Source organism: Mustela erminea, chromosome 13 (assembly GCF_009829155.1).
Source record: "Mustela erminea isolate mMusErm1 chromosome 13, mMusErm1.Pri, whole genome shotgun sequence".
Classification (NCBI taxonomy): Eukaryota; Metazoa; Chordata; class Mammalia; order Carnivora; family Mustelidae; genus Mustela; species Mustela erminea.
Window position 1 is genome coordinate 10172575 of NC_045626.1, and position 26689 is coordinate 10199263.

The 26689-nt window shown below is 34.3% G+C and overlaps 1 long non-coding RNA gene across 1 annotated transcript in view; it reads left to right on the forward strand.

Annotated features, from left to right (window-relative positions):
- Positions 1-25398, forward strand: part of LOC116572129 — a 62547-nt gene extending 37149 nt beyond the window's left edge. The window contains exon 2 of the long non-coding RNA XR_004278134.1: positions 25322-25398. This is a non-coding gene — a long non-coding RNA (uncharacterized LOC116572129). The remainder of the gene's footprint in view (positions 1-25321) is intronic.
- The last annotated feature ends 1291 nt before the right edge of the window (positions 25399-26689 follow it).

A 26689-nucleotide genomic window follows, 5' to 3' on the forward strand; every position in this document is an offset into this window, starting at 1 on the left:
TTTACTATATAGTTTGCTTAGTAAAATTCCGGATTTTTTTTACATTATAAATAGCATCTTTCAAAGAGAAATGATCACAAAATGAAAAAGATGATGGAGAAGAATATGTCTTCCAGGAACATATTGTCTTACTGTGTTAAGAAATAACGTGAACACTCTGTGAAATACCTTTGACACCAGCGCACTATAGAATCTTGATAAAGGAAACCTAATCAAGAGATGAAAAAGAGTAAGGTAAAGTAACAAAACCATACCCAAAATATAAAGAAAGATTGGTTACAAATAGCAATAGTTTATTTTTTTTGTTTGTTTATTTAGTTTATTTACTGCCAGCAGGTTTTCCAAGTAAATAGTTTCCAATAAATAGTTATTTACTACCAGGTTTTCCAAGCAAGATATCTCAGCACCAGAGTTTGGTCTGGGTTCAAGACTGGTTTTAGATTTATTCATTCTTGAAACTGTTAATAGTGTTAATATGTGTAGTGGATGCAGTGGTAATATGCTCCACTTATTCCTTCTTTTCTAACTGAGGACCACCTAGTAGTGCACTTACACTTGGGGGAATAACTAGGCTCTTCTGGAAGTTACAGCCAATTTTCCAAGCCTTAAGTTTTTCATTAAAAAAAAAAAAACAAAAAAAACCAAAAAACAAAACAAAACAAAATAAAAACCAACTCTGTTATCAGGATTAGGGTAAAGTCTCCTAATTTATACCTGTGATGCAGGGTCTATGAGGTTTTCATCATCTACTTAGGGTATTTTTCAAGTGTACCTGCCAATAGCCTACCATAAAGTAATGGCTGAGATGATGAGAAACTGACCAACTCACATCAGAAAAGAAATGGTGAAAAGAGAAGGCAATTAATTCTGATTTTGAAAGGCAGGGATCACTCAATCTATACTATCAGAAAAGTCTGTTTTGTATCTTAGATCATTATCCATTCTAAAGAAATATTTTAACAGTTAAAGCACAGAGAAAGTAGATAAAGGTTTTCTGAATTATAAACAAATCACCATGTAACTTGAAAATTTTGATAGAGTGTGTAATATTTTTCCTAATCAACTTTCCAAATCTGGTATCTGATAATATGCAAACATCTGTAAAAAATGTTCTCCATTTCCTCTAGTGATAGTGCAGTTACACAATAGAAAGTCAAATCTGAAGTGAATTGCATTGCTTTAAGGAATACAATTTCTATTGCACATAATGACATTGTTCCTTTGTGTAGAAGGGAAGAGTAATTATCTTAGACTAATTTTAATGCATGTTGGTTCAATTAACCAGACAATATATGAATTACAGTGTTAATATCCATGGGAAAAGAAAAACTGAAAAACAATGAACAGTTTCGCTGTTGAAAAACCTACAGAAATACCTCTTTGTGACAATGCAGGTGGTATAATACTGCAAACAATCAAATTTTTACTATACAGCATTTGGGAACAAAATTGAATTCTGTCACATATGGTAGTTCATTGTATTATGATCTGCTACTCTCTATGGTGTAAACCACATTTCCAGATGGCAGAAGTAAATATGGACTCCCCATGATAAAAAAAACACTAGGCAATTTTAGTTTTGGCATACTATATTATTGCTAAACAATAAACAAAGATGAGAACAAAGAAATTTTTGGAAAGTTTATTGATTGTTTTTATTATTTCCTGACTCAATAAGTAACACATGCTCATGTGGAATATTCTGGGAAATGGAAATATTTGGAAATGCTTGGAAATAATAGACACAAAAGAGAAAATAACAATGGCCTTTAATCACACAATACAGAACATACTGTGAATGCATGCGTCTGTGTTTGTGTGTGATGCCTGTGTTATATATAACTCATTCGTATATATTTATCATAGATTTGGAACTTAATGCATATAAAGTTTTATACTGTAAATGCCTGCTATATATATTATATAGTATTTGAAATGTAATTTAATAGTTGAATACTATATGTTTTCTTATCGGTAAAACATTTGTCAATAATGTAGGTAAAATTATCTCTACTTTATAGATAACAAAACCAGAAAAATAACTTATACAATGTCATACAGCCAGATGGTGTGAGTTTCTCCCCAAAGCGAGTTTTCTCAATAACTATGCTATAATACACCTTGAGTAAAGTTGTATAACTAGGTCAAATGATATAAAAATTGCTGAAGTAGGTCCCAAGGAGATGATAAAACTGCATGCACATTCTGTATAACCAATAAAAAGAAAGTAAAAAATCATTCTTTAAAAAATTGAAGTTTAACATTTTTTAGATCAACTGGTCATTTTTATATTTATTATTTATTCATTTACTATACACTAAATGAGTAGGTTTTCCTCATGACTTTTAGAAGCTACTGATGTAACAGGGATATTCTTTTTTTTTTTTTTTCTGTTTTGATTGCTATAGGCATTTAATCTTACTATGTACTTTTTTAAAAAGATTTTATTTATTTGACAGAGGGAGAGAGAGAGATCACAAGTAGGCAGAGAGGCAAGCAGAGAGAGGTAGGGGGTTGGGGAAGCAGGCTCCCTGCTGAGCAGAGAGCCCGACGTGGGGCTCTCTATCCCAGGACCTGAGATCATGACCTGAGCTGAAGGCAGAGGCTTAACCCACTGAACCACCCAGGTGCCCCTTACTATGTACTTTAAATATAAATTTAATTTTGGTGTGTTTCTCAAATAAGAGTTTTAAAAAATTAATTTTTTGGAAAAATTACCAAATTTCCTTCTTGAATTCTCCTGTTGTTTCTATGTTTAAGAAGTCCTTTCACTTTTCATGACATTGTAGGAATCTCCTTTTTTTTATAATCATAATTCAACATTATGTACCTCAAAAGTATTTAGTTCTGAAGCAAAAGCCTATCTTTGTATTATTCTTAATCAACCAATTAATTGCTTTTACACAATTAATTGAACAATAATTTTACCCACCCAATAATCTCTACCATTAAACTTATATTTTTTCAAATATAATGAGAATTTTTTTCTGAGCCATCTATTGTGCTCTATTGTTTGCCTCTTATTTAACCTGAAAAAGATAGGTCTTTATATATTTTACTGTAAACCATGGGTTAAAAGCCACTTACTTTTTTTTTTTTCCTTCTCATTTTCCTTACTTCCTTTCCTTACATTCCAAAATTTGTATATAGAGTATGTTCATTTCAACTAAGTGCATTTCCTACATATAAATATGCATGTGAGAAACAGAAAATATTACAAAAATGTAGAAAAGAGAAAATAAAATACTCAATGCTCTATCAATGAGCTAACTCCAAAAAATAGGATTTCAGGTGGTGTGAGCAGTATCAGTCTAACAAGTATATTCGGAATTGAGAATAAGACAGGAAAGGGGAAGAAAAAAATATTTGAAGTACTATCTGAGACTTATTCAAACTGGATGAAAATTAGAGCCCACAGATACAAAAGCTCAATGAACACCAATGAAAAGGAAAAGGATTCAGTCTCTGGGATATCAAAATTAAATTGCTATTTCAGGTACCACACTAGGAGGTATATACTAGCCATGTGTCATCCTATTCTTCCTGAACAGATAAATATTATGTATTTTATATGTTATGCAAATAATATATATAACTAAACATTCTATAACATGATAATATAAAAAACATTCTGCAAGTTGAAAAGGCCTGGTGTGTAAAAGACAACCACAAAACACCATGGCAGGTAGTTCCCTGGGCTTTCTATATGCCTCATATACTCCAGACTTAGAGCTAAAGAAGCCAGAAGCCCAGAAGCACCACTGAGCACAGATAAAAGTATAAAAATTAAAAATAAATTCAAATCTGCTTTCTCTGGTCAAAGAACCAGGAAAGGGGAAGTACAGGAAAGCAAGAAACCTTTAGATAAAAAACTGTGCCTACTCTAGCCTACCCACACACAGAAAAAAAGTGCCCCAACCCACCCTGTCAGCAAAAGCTGAGGCGGGACCAGCTGTAATGAGGCATACTTCCCTGGTGTGATATCAGACAATTCCAAATGGGAACTGAAAATATCTTCCTGTCGAATGGTAGCCAGATCGCATCCCCCACCATTCACATGCTATTACTAGAGACCATTTGAGGATCCTAACTTTCAAACCTAATTAGCAGCAGTAAGACACCTTTCTCACTACCCCTCATTGTGGTGTCAGAGCAGGCTGAATGGAAGCTAGAATTTTCATCACTTTCCAGAGGTAATGAAGCTGTCAATCTCCACGATGTTAATATAAGCCACATGGGCAAAACAGGGTAAAACAGATTTGTGCCCCATTTCTCAGCAATGAGAAAGTACACCCTTCTCCCTGCTGGTGTAGTATAAGAGAAAACCTTCAAAACAAATACTCAGATAAGAGACACAGTCACATAAAATAATACCTGAGATTTCCAAGATACAATATAAAGGTCACTCATTATACCAAGATCCAGGAAAATACCTACTTGAAGGAGAAAAGAAAATCAGCAGATGTGAATACCAGGAGTACACAGATGTTGGAATTATCTGACAAAGATTTTATAGCAGTCATAACAAATGCTTCAATGACCAAGTTTGAACCTTGAACCTTGAAAATGAAAAACAGAAAGTCTTAGCAAATTCCTAAGAATAAAGAACCAAATGAAAACTTTAGAAGTGACAAGTACAATTACAGAGAAAAAATAACTCCATGGATGTGCTAGTCAACAGAACAGGGAGTCACTGGACTAAAAAATGGAAAAATAGAATAGAACTTCCACAGCTTGCAAAGCAGAGAAAAATCCTGTGCTTTGAAACAAATACCAACATATTGAAACATAAACATAAAACAATTGAAGTCATGAAGAAAGTGTTCTTTTGATCACAATGAGAAAACAAATCCTAGAAATCAATAACAGATAACAGAAAAATCTGGAAACTAAAGAACACATTTTCGATAATCAGTTATCAATGAGAAAGCCTCAAGGGAAATTAAAAATATATGTTATATATATATATATATATATATATATATATATATATATATATAAAATATATGTGTATACACACACACACACACACACATATATATAAAATACACTGAATAAAAGTAAGACAATAACACATTAAAATTTATAAGGTGCAGCTAATGCAGTGCTGGAAGAGGTATTAATAGCACTAAATATATACATTAGAAAAAAGAAAGTCCCAAAATAATAATCTAGGCTCTCACTTCAGGAAACTAGAAAAGGAAGAGCAAAATCAACACAGAGCATGCAGGGAGAGGAAATAATGAAAGATAGGAGCAGAAATCAATGAAACTGAATGTTGAAAAACAATAGAGAAAAAAATGAAACAAAGTTCATTCTTCAAAAAGATTGATACAACTGACAGACTTCTAGCTAGGCTGACAAAGGGAAAAAAAGAGGAAAAATATTAGGAATGAAACAAGGTATATTACCATAGACCCTAAAAATACCAGAAGGTTAATAAGAGAATACTCTGACAAAAGTATTAAAATACGTTTGATAACTCAGATGAAAGTTGTACATTTTTCCTAAAGTACAAGCTACTACAACTCACTTGATACTTTGAATAGCTCTATTTCAATTAAATAAATTGAATTTGAAATTTTTAAAATTCTCAAAAAATAAATATCCAATATTATTTTGATTTCATAAGCAAAGAAGGAACAATAACAAAAAAAGAAATCATGAAACAGTACACTTCACCAATACAGACACAATAATCTCTAACAAAATATTAGCAAATTAAATTCAGTAACACATACAAATAATTATTCACCATGACCATTTGGGACTTATCCTAATGATACAAGATTGATTCAATATAAAAAGCCAATCAATGTAATCAACCATAATAATAGCAGGTTAAATAAGAAGAAAATAATATTATTATATCAATTGATGCAGAAAAATAATTAACAGAATTCAATACCCATTCATGATAAAACTATTCATAAAACTAGGAATGGAAGAAAGCTTTCTCAATTTCACAAATAGTACTTACATGAAAACTACAGCTATCATTATACTTCATGGTGAAAAACTTAATTCTTTCCTCTCTAATAATAGGAATAAGATAAAATATCTATTTTTGTTACTCCAATTTAGCACAATACTGGAAATCCTAACTACAAAATAATATAAGAGAAAGTAAGAAGATAATGACTGAAGAGAAAAACTAAAATTCTTCCTATTTGTAAATGACAACCATAAACTTTTAGAAAGAAACATAGGAGAAAATCTTCAAGAACTAGTGGTTGGTGAAAAGCTTTCAGACATTTCATCAAAATATGTAAAATTAAAAAAATGCACATCACTGTAATTTAAAATATTTTCTCTGAGACTCTATTAAGAGAATAAAGTAAAACAAGCCACAGAGTAAGAAGTAATATTTGCAAGCCATATATTAACACAGAAATCATATCTAGAATATATAGAATATATAGTATCAAAATCCAACATGAAAAAAATAAAAAATGAGCAAAAGCTGTGAAGAGACATTTCACAAAAAAGGACAGATGCATGGCAAAATAAAATACATGGAAAAATGTTTAGAATCACTCTTCCTTAGGAAAATGAAAATTGAATGTATTATGATGAGAATATAAACTGGTATAGGCACTATGGAAAATAATTTATCAGTTTCTTTGAAATTTAAATATGCATGTAGTTAGGGCTCATCAGTCACACTCCTGGCCATTTATCTTAAAGAAATGAAATTGAGATCTTAAAAAACAAAAAACAAAAAACAAAAAACAAAAAAACAAACAAACAAAAAAAACTAAGCTAATTGCTGGAAATGAAATGACTTTAAAATGATCAGTTCTGGGACGCCTGGGTGGCTCAGTTGGTTAAGCGGCTGCCTTCGGCTCAGGTCATGATCCCAGCGTCCTGGGATCGAGTCCCACATCGGGCTCCTTGCTCGGCAGGGAGCCTGCTTCTCCCTCTGCCTCTAGCCTGCCACTCTGTCTGCCTGTGCTTGCGCTCTGTATCTCTCTCTCTCTCTCTAACAAATAAATAAAAATATTTAAAAAAAAATGATCAGTTCTTTTCCTTATGCATCCTGCAGTCATGTGGTAAGGCTGACATGAATTAAATGATCATTTAAATATATTAATAACTTTGTAGTATATTCTGTGGAGGAGAAATGCAGGATCCATGAAGTAATACAATAGAATGAATTAACAAAACTCAGAAAGTAGGAAAATTTTTCCTAAGGAATGGGCAATTGAATTGGTATCTGGAGTGTTTGGAGTTACCACGGCAAAGCCAAGTATCAGGGCTAAATCAGGGAGGGAGGGAGGAGGTATTTCTTGTCTCTGATGAAAGTGTTTAAAATAAGTGTGTGTGTGTGCACGCATACGTGCTTGCACACACACACACACACACACACACACACACACACACACATGCTCTATGATATCTCACATGGTAGAGGTGAATTCAGAAAAAAATAATGGTATCTTGGACCAGGTAAGGATGGTGGGGATTAATGAGGAAAGCAGATGCATTTCAGAAGACAAGAAGTGAAGAGGAAGAATGTGATTCAGAATCCAAAATTCTCAATGAATGAGGCTGCGAGCTGTGTTGGTTTTCCTTTCTTTTTCTTTTTTTAAAGATTTTATTTATTTATTTGACAGAGAGACAGCAAGAGAGGGAACACAAGCAGGGGGAATGGGAGAGGAAGAAGCAGGCTTCCCACTGAGCAGGGAGCCCGATGTGGGGCTCGATCCCAGGGTCCTGAGATCATGACCTGAGCCCAAAGGCAGACACTTAACGACTGAGCCACCCAGACACCCCTAATTTTTTAATATTTAGGATATTCACTGTTTCCTCTGAAGAAAAGGAAACAACAACAACAATAACAACAAAAACCCTAAACATGCAGAGCACTTTGTACTTCAGGGGACAGTGAAGTAGAAAGGATTTGGGAGTGCTGAAAAATAACTTGAGAACTGTTCATGAAGCAGCTCATATTTAATTTTACTCCCTGTATATTAGCTTTCTTCCACCCATCTCATTCTAAAACTCATTTTGCCTCATGCAAAAGTGAGTAGCAATATAACAACTAAAACTACCACTTCCTGCTTAAATTTCTCCCTAGGAACCCAGAGTATTACATATACATTATTGTACCAATCTTCATAGCATTGTGTATAAGAGCACTGACATTCCAGGAATACCAGGAAAGATGTGTACGATGTGTGATAATGGTCGACTGAAATTTTAGATTAGTTCTAGTACCTCCATGAAAGCTCCTTACACAGAGGTTTGGTTTAAGATCTATATTTTTCTAACTTTGTTATGAAATTTCAACATTCATATCGATTAATTCAAATGTTCCCTAGTTCCCCTATCTCACTGCCAATTTTAAGAGAAGGTCTCTAATATAGGTCAGAATATATATTAAAGAATGGAGATTTCTTGGGGAAGAAAAAGTCATTATTATCCTGTGTTGTTTTCTCCCTTTCTGATTTATATTTAAGGATATTTCTAGTTTGATGGAATATTAAGATTGTATTGATATTACTCATTCTTGGGGATCTGTTTAAAGCATTTTGAAAGCCCAGCAGAACCAGGGAGGCCATCATATGGAAGAATATGAATTGGAAAATTTAAGCTCATTTTATTCTTTGATTTGTCTTTCACATCTTATTATTTGAGAGAAAATTCAAAGGGCCAACACCAAGGTTAGAGCTTAAGGACCATGAGTGGCCAGATGTCTGGTATAAGCAAAAAGAGTGTTCATTAATTATTTATGGCTCAGCCAAGTTCACTGGAGGTAAGAGAATGAACAAGGCTCTAGCACAAAAGTAAAAATGCTCCTGGTATTCTCTTTGTGCAATGATCTGACGCAAGGTGTCTCTATGGTGTCAGTTAAGAATGTATTGGCCCTTTTGAGGAACCTCCACGCTGTTTTCCAGAGTAGTTGCAACAGCTTGTATTCCCACCAACAGTGTAGGAGGGTTCCCCTTTCTCCGCATCCTCGCCAGCATCTGTTATTTCCTGACTTGTTAATTTTAGCCATTCTGACTGGTGTGAGGTGGTATCTCATTATGGTTTTCATTTGTATTTCATTTGTATTTTCCTGATGCCAAGTGATGTGGAGCACTTTTTCATGTGTCTGCTGGCCATCTGGATGTCTTCTTTGCAGAAATGTCTGTTCATGTCCTCTGCCCATTTCTTGATTGGATTCTTTGTTCTTTGGGTGTTGAGTTTGATAAGTTCTTTACAGATTTTTGGATACTAGCCCTTTATCTGATATGTCATTTGCAAATATCTTCTCCCATTCTGTCAGTTGTCTTTTGGTTTTGATGACTGTTTCCTTTGCTGTGCAGAAGCTTTTGATCTTAATGAAGTTGAAAATAGAGCTACCCTATCACCCAGCAATCACACTACTAGGTATTTACCCTAAAGATACAAATGCAGTGATCTGAAGGGGCATGTGCACCCAAATGTTTATAGCAGCAATGTCCACAATAGTCGAACTATGGAAAAGAACCTAGAATGTCCATCAACAGATGAATGGATAAAGAAGATGTGGCATATATATATATATATAATGCAGCCAGCCATCAAAAGAAATGAAATCTTGCCATTTGCAACAATGTGGATAGAACTAGAGGATACTATGCTTTAATGAAATAAGTCAATCAGAGAAAGACAATTATCATATGATCTCCCTGATATGAGGAAGTTGAGAGGCAACATGGGGGGTTAGGAAGGTAGGGAAAGAATAAATGAAACAAGATGGGATCTGGAGGGAGATAAACCATAAGAGACTCTTAATCTCACAAAACAAACCGAGGGTTGCTGGGGGAGAGGGGTAGGGAGAGGGTGGTTGGGTTATGGACATTGGGGAAGTTATGTACTGTGGTGAGTGCTGTTACGTGTGTAAACCTGGCAATTCACAGACCTGTACCCCTAATAATACATTATATGGTAATAAAAAAAAATTTTTTTTTAAATGTATTGGCCCTGAGGAGCCTTGGTGACTCAGTAGGCTGAACTACTACTGCTCTTGATTTGGCTTGGGTTTGTGGTCTCTAGTAGTGAAACTGAGACCAACATGGTTGGACCCCATGCTCAGCACAGAGTCTGCTTGGGATTCTTTCTCCCTCTGCTCCTTCCCATGCTTGTACCCATGCGCGCTCTCTCTCTCTCTCTGTCTCTCTCTCAAAATAAATAAACAAATCTTTAAGAAAGAAGAAGAAGAAGAAGAAGAATGTATTGACTCTTTGCTCATAGTCTCAGCACATATATTATCTGATTATCTCAGAAAAATTCACCTTCCAGTCAGAACCCAATGCTGTGAGCCACCAGGAAGATCCACACACTTAGAACATCTAAGTGTTAGATGTCTTAGAACATCTATGTAAGAGAAGAAATGCACTATTGTGGTTAAGAGACTAGAAAATAAGCCAAATTTCAAATTCAGTCTTCTCCATTTGCCAGTGATCTGTCTTAAGCAAATTATTTAATTTTTTCCCTCAGTCTTTCCATCTATAAAATGGAGATAATTATAGTTGGTATTTTGGTCAGGATTTAATAAGTTAATGTATGCTAACACAGAGGTCTTCTTTTTACAAATAGCCATCACTTATAATTAGATTAAAAGCAGGGGCAATGTCATCTGTGTGCATGTGCATGAGTGTGTGTGTATTTTTAGCACACAGCAATGGTTCCTGTACATGGTATAACAAATATTTATTAAATAAATGAAGGAATACTGAAATTTTTAAAAAGTACTTAGAAAATCTTTTGTTGTTCTTAGACACTCTTCCTTTATACTTTGTATATGTCAGTTCAAAGAATAAAATGTTACATTTTTATGTTGAGTATAAAACTAACTTCACATAAGGAAGTGAGGAATTCAAAGATGATCTCTGTAACAATAGTAATATTGCTATTTATAAATATAGAAAAAGTGAACTGCTTAAAATTGAGACATTAATTTTTAAAATTCTATGATTTTTATTTTTAAACACTCTATGCCACCAGGTGGGCAGATGAAAACATTTCCTTGGGAAAAATTGCTGATGCTCTAAGAGGAGTACTTAGAAAGCCATGAATCCATGTGTGATGCCTTTTAATACCCTAAAATAAAGAAATGTATTTCCCTTTTCCTTTCTTTCCTTTTTTAAGATACCGTTTTGGACAGTATCTTAAACAAAGTGTGTGAGGTAAACAATAGTAACTCTAGCTCAGTGTTGTAGCATGTTATAAATCTACTTTCAAAGCATTAGAGTGCAAGGCATAAACCTGTTAACCTCAGAATTCTTAATAACTTAAGAAATGCTAAAGGGGACTTTCCTATAATGCCAAAGAAAAACTGTAAGAAAATGTTTAAAATCTATCATGAGGAATGCTACAGATGTGAAATATACATGAGTTTAATTCGAAAAAAAAAAAGATAGCAAGAGCTGACTTATTAAAATTAACATCATATTTTCAATATAATTGGTTATAAAAGCGAAGTATACCACTACTGAACAATGTGGTTTATCTTGTTTACAGGAGATGAAACTGTAGGAGTTGCTGAAATTCATTCAAAGAACATGATTAGGGAATTGACCCTGCTCTATTTTATACCAAGGCATCAATAAATATCTGCTTAGTACAGGGGCGCCTGGGTGGCTCAGTGGGTTAAAGCCTCTGCCTTCAGCTCAGGTCATGGTCCCAGGGTCCAGGGATCGAGCCCCGCATTGGGCTCTCAGCTCAGCGGGGAGCCTGCTTCCTCCTCTCTCTGCCTGGTTCTCTGCCTACTTATGATCTCCGTCTGTCGAATAAATAAATAAAATCTTTAAAAAAAAAAAAAAGAAGTGCTTAGTACATGACTGTAAGTAATTCTTTAAAGCAAAGAAAAAAAAAAAAAATCCACTGAAGAAAACAAGAATGAGCAGGAATGGCATGAGACTGAGAATATCTCAACAGTTTGGGCCATGTTAACCCAGAAGTCATGGTACCTCAAAGTGTTCCTTATCTGAATTTTCTTTTGTGTTCTGTATTTAAAGAGCATTTGCTTTAAGCAAAGATTAAAAATGCAACATCGTGTATTTTTAAAGTATTCAAAATAAATTTGATACATTTTTCAAACACTAGAAGCATCAGTTAAAATGCAGTTGGGCCAATTAGATATAATGATGCATTTATTCTTTCATGCATTCGTTCAACAAATAAAATGAGCCACTAGTAGCTGCTATTATTGGCAAACAAAAAGAGATCAATACAGATTCCTTGACTTCATTAGGGCTCACATTTTACTTTAGTGTTACTTAATAAAAAACAACTAATTGTATAATATATGATGATAAATGCAATGATTAAAAATAAAGCAGAGAAATCAGATTGGAATTGAGGGGTGATAAGTGCTGTTTTAGAAGGATGGGAGAAAAAGGCCTCTCTAAGGAGGTGATATTAAATCAGGACCAGCCTGAAGTGTGGGAGTAAACTAAGAAGAGAACCAGGGAATGCAATTCCTAGCAGAAGGAAAAATAAGTTCAAAGTGATGGAATGGACCATCAAGGGAATATCTGAAGGAAAGCAAGGAGGCTACTGTGGCTCTAGGGGCTTTACGCAGGGGGATTGGTAGGATACATCATCACATCATGTATTTTAAACACATCACATATTTTAGGTCCATATAGACCACAGTAAGAACTTCACTTTATTTTGAATGAGGGAAGATTTCTAAGCAAAAGAATAATACGATCAGATGTGTACTTTAAAGTATCCCTCCAACTACTGTGTAGATACCAGACCCTACACAGCAGGCTGAACTCTGACAAGATGAGAGCAGTAAGAGAGGTGAGCAGTTACAGTATCTTGGGCTGTGTAGTAATGGAGGAGGAAGCATGAAACGATTCCATTTTAGGTGTATTTTAAAGGTAGAGCCAACAGGATTTAGGGACTTGCTGATGGCTTGATACTAAAGTGTTTGAAAAACAACAACAACAATTCCAAGTTTTCCCTCAAAGACAAACTAGAAGAATGTAGTGACCACTTACCAATGCCAAATATCACAGAAAGAACAGTTTTGTAGTGCCTATGAAATGCCTATTAGGTATTATGTGGAGCTAAAGGTATATGAGTTGGATGAGTGAGTCTATTTCAAGGGAGGTGACTGACCTGAGGAAAACGACTCAAAATCTAGTGACCTGAGGTGTTTAGCAGATGCATGGGATTAGAATGGGCAGAGATAAAACACTTAGTTCTGCTGTGGGAAATAAGAACATAAACTCAAAATTTACAAAACAATACTATCTTGTAGAACTGCGTTTCAGAAACGAAGAGGGATTTGGAAGGAAGTGACTACCCTCCCACGTTTGAGACCGCCATACTTCAGTTCCTTTGCATTTCACAACTCCAGCTTTCTTTTCTATTTGAAGACACCACAAAATTTCTCTGAAAATTGTCTTTGGAAATGCTCAAATAGAAGTGAGCAGACCTTGTATTCACGTTGTATCATGGATTTTACACAAACTACACATTTGAAATTCATTGAACAGCTAAATAGGAAAGAGTTTCAGAGATGTGGTGTAAGGTTTAAAATTATGACAGTATAATTAAGATATTATATCCATCTTGATATCTGGTGAAACTGGGAAGACCCTGAATGGCTTTACCACAGTTCCCCTCCCTACTATGAAAAAAGCCCTCTAGCCAAACCACCCTTCTTACTAATACTCCCTAAATAGCAGGTTTCAATTACCTGTCAACTCTAGGAATTATTCAAACAGGCCAATCTCATATTTTCCCTTGGGAACCAGGGGTCACTTCACTCTCTTAATATGACAAAATCTGCCTCCCATGGTCCCTGGTTGTTTCTGCTATTCTTGAGTACAACCTCCCATGTGGCCCTGCCTAGTGTGGTGTCCTCTCCAGGTTGTGGAGGATTAATAGACTACAATTAACCCAGGATTAATAGACTACAATAGCCTCTCCTTGGACACTGGGGATATGGTCCAAGAACAACAGGATGCCTGAAACTGCCAATAGTAGCAAACCCCATATACACTATGCTTTTCCTATATGAACCTATATTAAAGCTTAATTTATAAATTAGGCACAGTAAGGGATTAACAATAATAACTACTAATAAAATAAAACAATTATAACAATGTACTGTGGTATAAGTTTTGTGACTGCCATGTCTCTAAATATCCCGTTGCACTGTACTCACCCTTCATCTTGTGATGATGTGATGTAGGATTATACAATGCCCATGTGATGAGATGAAGTGAGGTAAATGATGGAGGCATTGCAACATAGCATTATCATTGAACATCTGACATTATATTGTAGAAAATATTACGTGCTTTGAGTCACAGTTGACAGTGAGTAGCTAAAACAATGGGTAAATGAATCTGCAGATAAGGGGGTTACTGTATATTTCATCTTTCCAGTTGGGTGTATTGTGTTCCAGCATTCTCAAAACTCTAGGGCAGAAATTCCTTACCAGTGGGTGTGGAAGAGAATATGATTAAACTAAGAGAACCTGTGTGTGTGTGTGTGTGTGTGTGTGTGTGTGTGTGTGCGTGCGTGCACGCGCATGCACAGGCACGTGCATGTGTGTGTATGTATTTTATATATATATAATTTTTGGGGGGTGGGTAAATAGCAGCCTTAGGTAGAAGCACTCTAAATCAAAAGTACATAATCACCAGAAAAAAATCCAGCATGAAGAAATATACTCCACATCCCTAAAACAAGAACGAAAATAAGTGTAAGGAATTGATATGATACAAAAGTGGAGAAAATATAAGAAACTATTCCTGCAAACCTATTTTCTTAAAAGAAAATGCACTCTCAACAACCATATTAAATAAACTTTTAAGAAAGAGTTTGAAAAGAGCTAGTGAATAAATCAAAAGAAGAGATGGACATAAATGCTAGAAACACATTAAAATAGAGGGATCAGTTCCAAAGTAATAACTGACATTAAACATTATAGAACAGAAAACTGCATTAAAGACAGCAAAAAGTATAACCAAAAGAGTTAGATATACATACCTTAATGGAGTGGACTGGCTAGAAAAAATGGCACAGAATAATGAGGAAAGGAGCACAGAAAAGGACAAATACAATATAGACGTAAGAAAGGATTAACTCCATTTGGTGTCCCAGAAGCATATACTAAAATGAGGGTTTGTGGGCAGATCATTTATTAAAGAAGCACTTTCACAGGGAACCAGAGAAGAAAGCGAGTAGAAAGCCAACCCAGAATGGAGTGACATGAAGATGTCCTAGAGGCAGCACGAACCTGGTCCAGCAGAAGAGCTGTGGAGTATGAATGATGCCTCATGGTTTCCAAGGAAAAGGAAGCACAGTGCAGTCCCAGTCCTTGGCTAACCGCAGCCCGTGGAGCAGGCGTAGGAAGGAAAGGAGGTGAGAGATGTCAACTCCTAGGGATATTAGTTCTCTCTGCTGACTGATGAAATGGCTCCAGGGGCCCAAGGCAGTGCTCCAAAGAGGAGGTAAAGATACGGCTTCCTGAAGTTCACTGAAGCACCTCGGAAATGGTAAAATGGTAAAATCTCCATGAATACGGGCAGGGCAATGATACTGTTTGCCACAAATATAACCAAACGGCTTCCTGGACGAAGAACCACCCTGAGAATAATTTATATTTCTGGAGAAGCAAAGAGACAAAATAGAAAAGTAAACCAAAACACGAGAGAAAAAAAATACATTGTAAACAGATTACCAAATCTGTAGATACAAAAAACTTATGTTCCAGGAAAAATAAATAGAAATAATTAAGATGGAAATATGCTAATAAATATGCTAATAAGTAACATCTATAAATATGTAGCAACCAAGCACAAAAAGTATGTTAGCTTCACAGGAAAAGTAAAATAAAATAAAATAAAATAAAATAAAATAAAATAAAATACATGAAATAAAATAAAATCCTTCATACTAACTTCAGAAATCTTAATAATATTAGGTGATGGACAAAAATGGAATAACCTACCAGATATTATATACATGTCAAGACAGAATAAAGCATTCTTATCTATCTAAATAATATAAAAATTTAATATCTATGAAGTATTTTTATTAAAATTTTATTTATTTATTTGTCAGAGAGAGAGAGAGAGAGCGAGCGCACGAGTACAAGCAAGGGGAGTGGCAGGCAGAGGAGAAGGAGTCTCCACCCCAAGCAAGAAGCCTGATACAGGATGGGATCCCAGGACCCTGGGATCATTACCTGAGCTGAAGGCAGAGGCTTAACCAACTGAGCTACCCAGGCATCTCTCTATGAAATATATATATATATATATATATTAAATGCACTTGAAAAGTGCCTGGGTGGCTCAGAGAGTTGGGGGTCTGACTTTGGCTTGGGTCATGATCTCAGGTGCTGAGATCAAACCATACCTCTGGCTCTACACTCAGCAGGAAGTCTGCTTCTTCCTCTTCCTCTGCTCCTCCCCAGTTCATACTCTCTCTCTCTCTCAAATAAATAAAATATTTTTAAAAATGTACTTGAAAATGTAATCCAGCCAGCTGAAAAATAAAACAGAACTTAAGAATCACAAATAGTGGAGTTCTAAAATGAAATTATTGGTGGACTCTGGATTTGGATTAAGAGAAAAATATATATTGCTTATTGAAAAGTATAAATGCATGAAAAATATAATTGCTAACTGTTATATTTTTCTTGGAAAACCATATAATTAAACACAATTTCATAATAGATTCAAAGATAATATATAATCTATGAATAACTTGAATCTCTTAATAAACACCATCCCACAAAAACAACTCACAGACCCAGATGGTTGCACTGCTAAAGCCTAAGAAGCATTTAATGAGAAAATAGTACCAATCATCTGCAAACTTTTCTAGTAAATGGAAAAAGAGGCAACTCTCCTTATTCAAAAATGGGGCCAGTGTATTATAAGAAATAAATGCTAAATGGAGGTTTCCATAATTAATATAGATGCCTCAAAAGGGAGCCTGAAGATGGATTTCTGGATTGGGTTGTTCACATATTTTATGACCACATGGAAGACTTTGTTTCTGGAGTGGAAATGTGACACATAATCTGTATCACATGGCACCATCACAATCATCCACATTTACCTTCTAAGAATAAGGCGTCTTACCAGGTTACTAAAAAGAAGGGCATTAGAAGGTCAAGTGACCATGGATAGGAAAGGAACACAACACACACACACACACACACACACACACACACACACACACACACACGGTGATGTACTTGCAACTCAAAGCACTCCTGGGGAAAAAAAACAAAACAAAAAACAAAATAAAACAAATAAACAAACAAAAAACAATCTTGTAGGGGTTTGTGTGTGCTGACCTGAGAGACTCACTGCAGTGAAAGATTAGTCCCAGGATCTGATATTTGAGTCCTAGAGTTGCAAAACCTTATAAGGATGCAACTACTCATGTGTAGTTATTTGTTGCAAGTCAATGGAAATTAACAATTAAATAATGTTTAAGATGGAAATATTTGGATAGATAAAAAAAAATCTGAGAAATAATTCTTGAATACCCAAGCTTCAGAAATAAATGTCTGCCAATGCAAGCTTTCTTTCAAAGGGAGGGACCTATTGTTTTTATGGGAAAAAAAAGAAAAAAGAAAAAAAAAGACAAGCACGTTTTGATTGTGGAAGTTGACACTTAAAGGCATATTTATTCTTTTCAAAGCCTGCTACCAACACATCACATTGATTCTAGAACCAAAACACAATCCCAGCAGAGCCAAGAGAAATAGAACTTTCATATTACTAAAGCCATGGTCTTTGAAAACTGCTTTCTATAAATCAAATAAGAATCATAATACTAAGTATAATAGAAAAGTTCCATTTCTTTGCATCTGGCAAAATAGTAATAAACTAGATAACATTAGATTCTTATTTATAAATATCAGCATTAAATATGTAATCATAGCATTTTTTTGTAGTTGCTAAGATTTTAAAGATTTTTTATTTTTTTATTTGACAGAGAGAAATCACAAGTAGATGGAGAGGCAGGCAGAGAGAGAGAGAGAGGGAAGCAGGCTCTCTGCTGAGCAGGGAGCCCGATGTGGGACTTGATCCCAGGACTCTGAGATCATGACCTGAGCCGAAGGCAGCGGCTTAACCCACTGAGCCACCCAGGCGCCCTTGGGTACAATGCAACTGTTTTTGGAAGGATTATTTTCCTGTCACATAAACATCTGAAATAACGTGTTTTTATACCATGAGATATTCATAAGTACAATACCCGTAACTTCTAACTTACAGAAATATTTCCAAATATTAACACAATAAAATTAGTTCATGTTGGAAAAAAAAGAAAAGAAATCTATTATGTATAAATTCTTCCTAGGGAAAAATAATGGTGTTCGGGATGAAGCAGAAATTAGAAAATGAGTCTATGGGACCCTGTTTAACCTTATTGCCCTTCCTGCTTTTGGATCTAAAGTTCATATGTTAGGTATCAAAATTCCTTTGTGGATTAAATGGGCAAGAAGATATTATCTTGATGCTACACGGTTACAGTGCATAACTCTCCTCAATGACTCATCAATCAGAGCTGGCAAAGACACATTTACATAGAGATGGCATGAAGTTCAAGGACAAAGTTAAGCTGTGCTCTCACAAAAATCAGGGTAAACTGCAGAGCAAAAGGCATATGTAAAAAATAAAAATAAAAATAAAAGTAAAACAAAAAGAACACATTGCCTCAAAAAAGGTAAAAGATAATTTATTTTCTGATGTTATTAATGAATATTTTAACAAATTAAGATTGCTTGGATTTCTAAAATAGTCATGGTTATGTGAATGTAATTTCTTTTCCTTATGTGACTTGGTTCGAATTTATTGCTACTTCTTTATTAAAGGAAAAATTATCGATATATAAACATATATACCTAAATATATGTATATAAAATATATACAAATTTATAAAAATATCAAGACTACTGCATGTGTTTGAAATAGGTTATAAGCAGAATATTGCAGATTTTAAGCCAAATACTGCAATGCATACTTTTCCCCCATTCCTCTCTTTTTTTAATAATTTTTATGAAGATTTTATTTATTTATTTGACAAAGAGAGAGAGAGACAGAGACAGAGCACAATCAGGGGGAGAGGCAGAGGGAGAAGCAGGCTCCCCACTAAGCCAGGAGTCCGACAAGGGGACTTAATCCCAGGACCTCTGGATCATGACTTGAACCATAGGCAGTCTCTCAACTTACTGATCCACCCAGAACCCCTATTTCTTTATAAAATTAAAAAATGCTTTTATTTTAATTCCAGTTAGTTATAGTAGTCTCAGATGCACAATAACTGCATATATTTTTTTAACTCTGTAATTGTTGACACATGAAATAATTCCTCAGGCTTTTGAAATTAGTTGATTCGATTTTTAATCTTTTATGGTGTTTTTATTTAACATTTCTTTTACATTCATTTACCAATAATTTTAGCTGTATTTTCATTTCATTCTAGCTTGCTTTTGATTTAAGCTAAAAATGAAAAAAAAAAAAGACAGCAATGTGTTAGTTTACATGGACAACATACCTATTGGATAATTATGCAGGTTTTAGGTTCTTGAATTTTTGATCTCTGGTGGGCAAGAGTGGATGTCTTTTGTGGCTCACATTAAATGACTGTGAGTTTTTGCTACCGGAGTTAAGATGTATCTTTTGAAAACTGAAGGTTATAGGTTTTATAATGAGCTTTCTTTCTGCTGATCATATATATCTAAATATGTCTAGAGGAGAGCTAGGATGGAATATTTTCCTTGACACATAGTATATTAAATGGCAGTTCAATAGTCAGAAAGCTTCTAACACCTGTTAACATTAGGAGTGAGTCTAGCTAATGAAAAATATAGCTAAAAGTTTCATTAATTTAATTTGGACAATAGTGGCTCTATCATAGATTCAAGTCATTAAGGATAAAATCAGGTTAATATTCCTCCTAAAATCTCATATGAGTGTGTCAGCCTTATCACTGAAACATATTTACCACAGTTACAATATTTACAAATATAGAGAAATACATATGTGGGCATAAAGAAGTGGAACTCTGTAGTAGACATCTGTATTGATTAGGCAATATAAATTCTATTACACTATTGCTTTCTATCGAAAAACCATTTATTTGCTTTCATTTTTGTACTGAGTACAAAGTATTTTTGGGAACTTATTTAATCATAGCAACTAGTCCATTTTGCCTTGAAGTTCTTGATTATTGTCATTCACAATGCTTTCAGCCCCTTTTATAAACTTCATGGATGGATAATTGTTATTTTTAACAGAGAACAGATTCTTGCGTCTTAGATGTATTGTAAGTAGAACTCATAAAAATATTCTTAAGAACAGGACTTTACAGATCATTATTCTCTAATATTGTTTATGGTATCTTACTGGACATTTGCATTTATTACTTTAATCTCAACACTCTTACATATTTAAATATAAATACTTCTATGGACTGTATGTAGATGTATATTTGTTACTGTTCAATTCATGATTTTAAACTTCTTTTGAACTACTTTTAAAAATCTCATATGCTTATTTCAGATTTATATTTATTATTGTACAATAGGTATAATTTTATAATCATGTGTATGTTTGCTTACTTGGATGGATGCTTTATTCATCTTTTGATCATCTTTTTGATTATAGCTAGAATCAAAGAAATAGATAAATAGTTCGGTCTTTTGATCTGGGAATTACACTCCGAAAGCAATTCTATAATTCACACACACACTCACACACACACACACAAATCTCATTTCTTTTTCTTTTTTTTTATTCTATAAACTATTTAGAATTGACTCTTTAGGTAGTCTGAAAATCATTAGATCAGTCTGTATCTGTTTTTGAACTGACCACAGAAACCACAACCATCCAATTACTGACTGATTTATTCAGTCAACAAATAATTATTGTATCCTTGCCATGTTCCAGCACTAGACTCTGGGGAATTCAATGGAAAAGGAAACAAAGTTATTGTCCTTATTGAACTTATAGTTTAGTGGGTTACAGAAACAAACAAAAAAAGGTTTATAATATATTAAATAAATAGTGGTATGGTAAAAAAAATAAAGCAGAGACATGACAGATGTATTCAACTAAAACTTTTTAAAGAAGATATCATTTGAGGAGGTGACATTTAAAGAGAGACAAGAATTAAGTAAAGAAGTGAGGCATGTAAATGTCTGGGGACCAAGAATCCTGAAGCAAGATCATTTTTGAAAAGTTAAATACCACAGTAGAAGGATAAAAGTCAATATACTAATAAAAATTGCATTTCTCTATATCCATAACAAGGGAGAAAATGACATGTAAAACATATCTATATACAAAAGCATGCCTGGATTTTTTTTTTTTTTAAACTACATGCCTGGCATTGTGAATTTTACTTTGCTTAGTTCTGCACAGTTCTGTATTCCTCTTCATATTGTGGAAATTTTTCTGGTGTACAATTAAAGCATGTGGATATAGTTTGATCCTTTTGAAGCCTATTTTAAAATTTTATTTAAATTTTATTTATCAAGAACAGCCTTAATGTCTAATCTCATCCCAATGAGTCAATGCCATTCTGAAAAATCTACTCAATTCCTCAAGATTTGTTGTTTTTCTTCTGCAGCTGGTAGGAACAAAGACCACTGCAAGTGCTTGTGGGCTCTGAGGATTTCCTCTTCCTCTTTCAGGGGGCTCTTTCCTCTCAAGAGTAGCCTTCTAGCCTTAGGTGGTTTCCTCCCCTGCACACACTGATCAGAATTCAAGGGAAGACTTTAAGAGCCTCCTTGTACAGATCTCCGGATCTGTCTTTCTCTGTACTCCTCAGCTGCATGATTCCAGCATGCAAACTCCAGCTGCTGGGGCATGCCTGAACACCTAACTATATCATCTCAGATCAGGAAAACTGCCAGGATCACTCTGGTTTCCCCTTTACTGCACTGCATCCTTGAACTCCTCCATCCATCATGGTGTAAGGCACACCACATTTTCTCCTTTCAGTGGCAATATCCTTTATGAGGAGGTAAAACAAATCTCTATTCCTCTGTCCTGGAGAGAAGTACAAGTTGCTCATATTTTTTTTTTTTTAAAGATTCACTAACCTTTCTCCAAAGAAAGTATAAAATATCAGAAAGTATCTTAGATCAATCATTTTTGGGTGAGGAGTTACAAGGCAGTCCACCACCCCCATGTCAGGAATACAGCAAAGCTAATGAAAAGATTTGAAGATTGTGAACTGGTTGCCTTATGCTTCATCAGGGAGCTACTGTTGTTCAGGTGATATGGTCTTGTGCAGGTCATTTAAACATATCAATAGACTCAGTTTTCTTATCTTAAAATTGGGTATTGATGGAGTGAATGGATTCTATGATCTATTGTATGCCTTCAATTTCAAGTATTTGGTGAGTTAAAGAGGAAAAAAAAAAGCACTGGTGTTAGAGACATTAGAATTTATCTATGATCCCACAACCAAGTGGTATTTTACCTAGTTTATGTAACAGCATACATGTATTTTTTATTTATTTATTTATTTATTTATTTTTTTTATTTCCAGCATAACAGTATTCATTATTTTTGCACCACACCCCGTGCTCCATGCAATCCGTGCCCTCTATAATACCCACCACCTGGTACCCCAACCTCCCACCCCCCCGTCCCTTCAAAACCCTCAGATTGTTTTTCAGAGTCCATAGTCTCTCATGGTTCACCTCCCCTTCCAATTTCCCCCAGCTCCCTTCTCCACTCTAAGTCCCCATGTCCTCCATGCTATTTGTTATGCTCCACAAATAAGTGAAACCATATGATAATTGACTCTCTCTGCTTGACTTATTTCACTCAGCATAATCTCTTCCAGTCCCATCCATGTTGCTACAAAAGTTGGGTATTCATCCTTTCTGATGGAGGCACAGACCTGTACCCCTGGGGATAGAGCATACATGTATTTTTACAAAAATATCCCAAGTAATTATTTGTGAAGGGAGGGGCTATACCTATTTCCTTCTTCCCACAATTTTTGTTAAAAACAAAACAAAACAAAACCCTGAAAGAACATTTTTGTGCATATGTAAAATAATTTCAGAAATATTTAATAAAATTAAGTAAGTAGTAGATAACTGTAATAAAAAATAAATGGTATGTCAGCTTCCTGCAGGCTATCATAGTGCCAAGTTTAATATTCTCAAACTATCAAGTTATGTGAATTAACGCTGTGTGTTTCCTTTATGTAAAGAAATTATTTCCTGAATACCAGTATTGCCTTATCTGCCGCCTTTCTAGTTTCCCTAGGGCATGTTGTAATCACTAGTGGTCTCAGCTAACGTATTATTAAGTACATGTGACACATGGTCCAGCAGGATCTACTAAAAAGCATATTTGCCAAGATCTGTTACATTAAGTGATAGATCATGCTGTAAACAAAAGATTGTTTTGGTTTGATAATTTTCTGTTTAGAAAAGTCTAAATTATTTTTTTTTAAATCTGAACCTAAAATAATTATGCATGGTGAGGTGAATCAATATTTTGCTGATTATTATGGGGTAAATTGTATGCCCCCAAAGAACTCAAATGTTAAACATCTCTCCTGAATGTGACTACATTTGGAGATCGGGCCTTTACTGAGGTAATTAAGGTCAAATGAGGTCATTGGTTTGAAGCCCTAATCCCATGGAACTGAAGTCCTCACAAGAAAAGGAAGAGACACCTGAGTTCTTTCTCCATCTGTGCACATAGGAAAGAGGTCATCACAATGAGAAAGCGTTTATCTACAAACCAAGAAGAGAACAATCACCAGAAAACAAATTCACCAGCAACCTGATCATGGGCTTCTACCCTCCAGAACTGTGATAAAATAAATGTCTGTTGTTTAAGACTACCAGCCTATACATTGCTTCTTGGCCTTTCGGCTAAGATCAAGTAAAGACAACCAGCCTATAGTAAGTTGTTAGGGTAGCCCAACTTGACTGATAAATTGATGCATGCACTTATTTACATAAACAGTATGGTATATAAATGTAAATAAGCTGCTATTCTTTTATAGCTAATTTCTAAATGTGTTCTATTGGAAAGGACCATAAATTCACTGTTTCCTTAGAAAATAGTATTTGGTAAATGTTCAAAAGTTACACAAAAAAGGCTGTGAGCCTGCACACTATGGGGGCTTAAGAATGGATGATAGAACTTCTTGGTGAGGACATAAAGAAGGGCTCCAACGAGTAGCGGGGATTGCATTTAGACACTGACAAACAGGGAGCATTTTGACTGTTGGATATTGTGGTAGGAGGATTTTGACAGAGGGAACAGGGTAAACGAAAGTTTGGCAGTGAGCAAACAGAAAACATGTTCAAAAACAGCAAGGAACCTAATTGGCATACCTTGTGTTCACTCTCTTTCACAGCAGTGGACAAATACTTATGTATTTGGCATTTGGTCTTTCTCTATGTTTTAGCAACAGATAACAAATATTTGTCTAAATATTTCAAAACCAGATTTCGCAAGGCGATATATATGCTCAAACTAATCGATTTGTACACTTAAAAAGTGGACTTTTGTTGTAACTGTAATTTTAATGCAGTTTAAATTCCCATACACACTTAGATGACTTAGCTTTAGACACAGTAAATGAACAGAACATTCACAAGTCTGAAAATTCAAAAGATTAAAAAAAATAATAAAATAAAAGTGGATTTTTGTTGTATTTGAATTATACCTCCAAAACCTGGAGGGTGGTGGTGGGGAAACATGAAAATGTGTGGGTGAATACATACATCAGATAATTTTAGGGATGATTTGTCATAATGTAAACAAGCAATTTAAATTATAATCACATGATCTATAAAATTATTAAACAGTGTGTAATTAATAGTTGTTTGAATCTATACCTTTGGAATAAATTTTCTATCTTGCTAATTAATAATATAATTCAAAGTATAGAAACCTGAATAATTTGACCTTCAATTTATAATGAATACAGATTTAAAAATTTAAAATTTGTAAAAATACAATAGTGGATAGAAAATCAATTTACACAACAGTGAAAATGTAAATTCTAAAATTTGGTTAAATCTAGAAAAAATATAAAGTTAATTTACATATTGTTAGTAGGAATAAGAGAAAAGTAACACATAATCTATAAGAATACTGTTGCACTTTACTGGTTTGATGAGTGGAAGATCTTGTGTATCCTGTATTATTTTTGCTATTCTCAAATTTATGCACGTTCTCAAATACATAGTACTATAAACTCCACTCACATTCATGTTTTTATAAGTATGCTAATAAAAAGAAAAACATGAACTCTGTATAGAATGTCAAAATAAGAGTCTCTCTTATTACTGTTTGTCTTTGTATTACAGAAGAAAGATGATGCAAACCAAATTGTGAGGAATTACATTACATTCATACAAAGTCAAGTGGAAGCTCAGAAGAGAGAGAAAATTATAGGGCAAAATTGATCAAGGAAAGATTCATGTAGTTTCTTTTTATATCATCAGCGTCTTAAAATATTGATAAGGGGTAAGAGAAATAAACCTAAACATTAACTCCCTAAATAACTGGAGCACCAGCTATCTGGCTCATATATGAATGTTTACATGTGACCTAGCATGTTGGTCAGGGTGAGAGAACTGTGAGAGGCAATATTCAGAGATTGTGTTGGTGGGGATTATGGAGGCTGCTGAAGGCTTTGTTGACATAACTTCATTTAAACTGAAGGACACAATACGTCATGGGAAAGTTCAATAAGGAATGCATATAACTATACTTTTGGGAAAATTAATCTGCTGGCCTGCTTTTCTTTTTGTTTTTGCAGGATAAATTAAAAGGGTAATATCTGGAAGAACTAAAATGGGGGAGTATGGTATTTGCAAAAGTATGGTGAGAGCTTCTCCTGGGACAAGAAACATGTGGATTTAGAGCCCAGGTGAACCAGATACATAAACAGATAATTCATCATGCAATAAATGCTAGTGGAATTTTGGGTGTGTAAAATATTAAGAAAATCTAGCAAAGAAGAGACAAAAATTAGAGGCAGAGTCTGAGAATGTAATGAGCCTTAGGAATAATATGGAGGAAAGGGAGCAGAAATAAGAATGGTAAAGATAGAAATCAAGGCAATACTCCCATGCATCTTTGTTCCTCATGTTAAATTTGGCATTTGGGAACAACATACAGAATACTAATTTGTTTACTCTTTCTTTAATTAAAAATTAGGAATCCTACTAACTCTAAGGTTGTAGGACTTTTATATCCCTACAGTCCATAATGTGCATTTCTGATTTATACAATGTCATTCAAGTTTGTAAAGATACATTACTATGCAACAAAATATAACACAAGTACCATGCTTAATTGTAGCTTAATACAAATTATTAAGGCTATTTAAACTGTCTTCTGAAAACAATCAATTTATAGAAGTCATCATCATAACATTAACCTTGATGCATCATAATAGACGCTCAGAGTATGAAATCAGAGTTTGAAAAAGTAATATAATTTTGAAAGAGACACTAACATAGTTATTGTTTTCACAAAATAAAAGGGAGAGAGTAATCTGACCTAAAATATAGTTGGCTACAACTAACAGTATTTTGATTTAAGTTTTACTATTTTAAAATTTAAAATTGAATCAGAGTTAGTCAAATTTACTCAATTCTGTTTTAGATATTCCAATCTCATAATAATGCAAATTAAGTATCTTAAGCATGCAAATTAATACATTGATA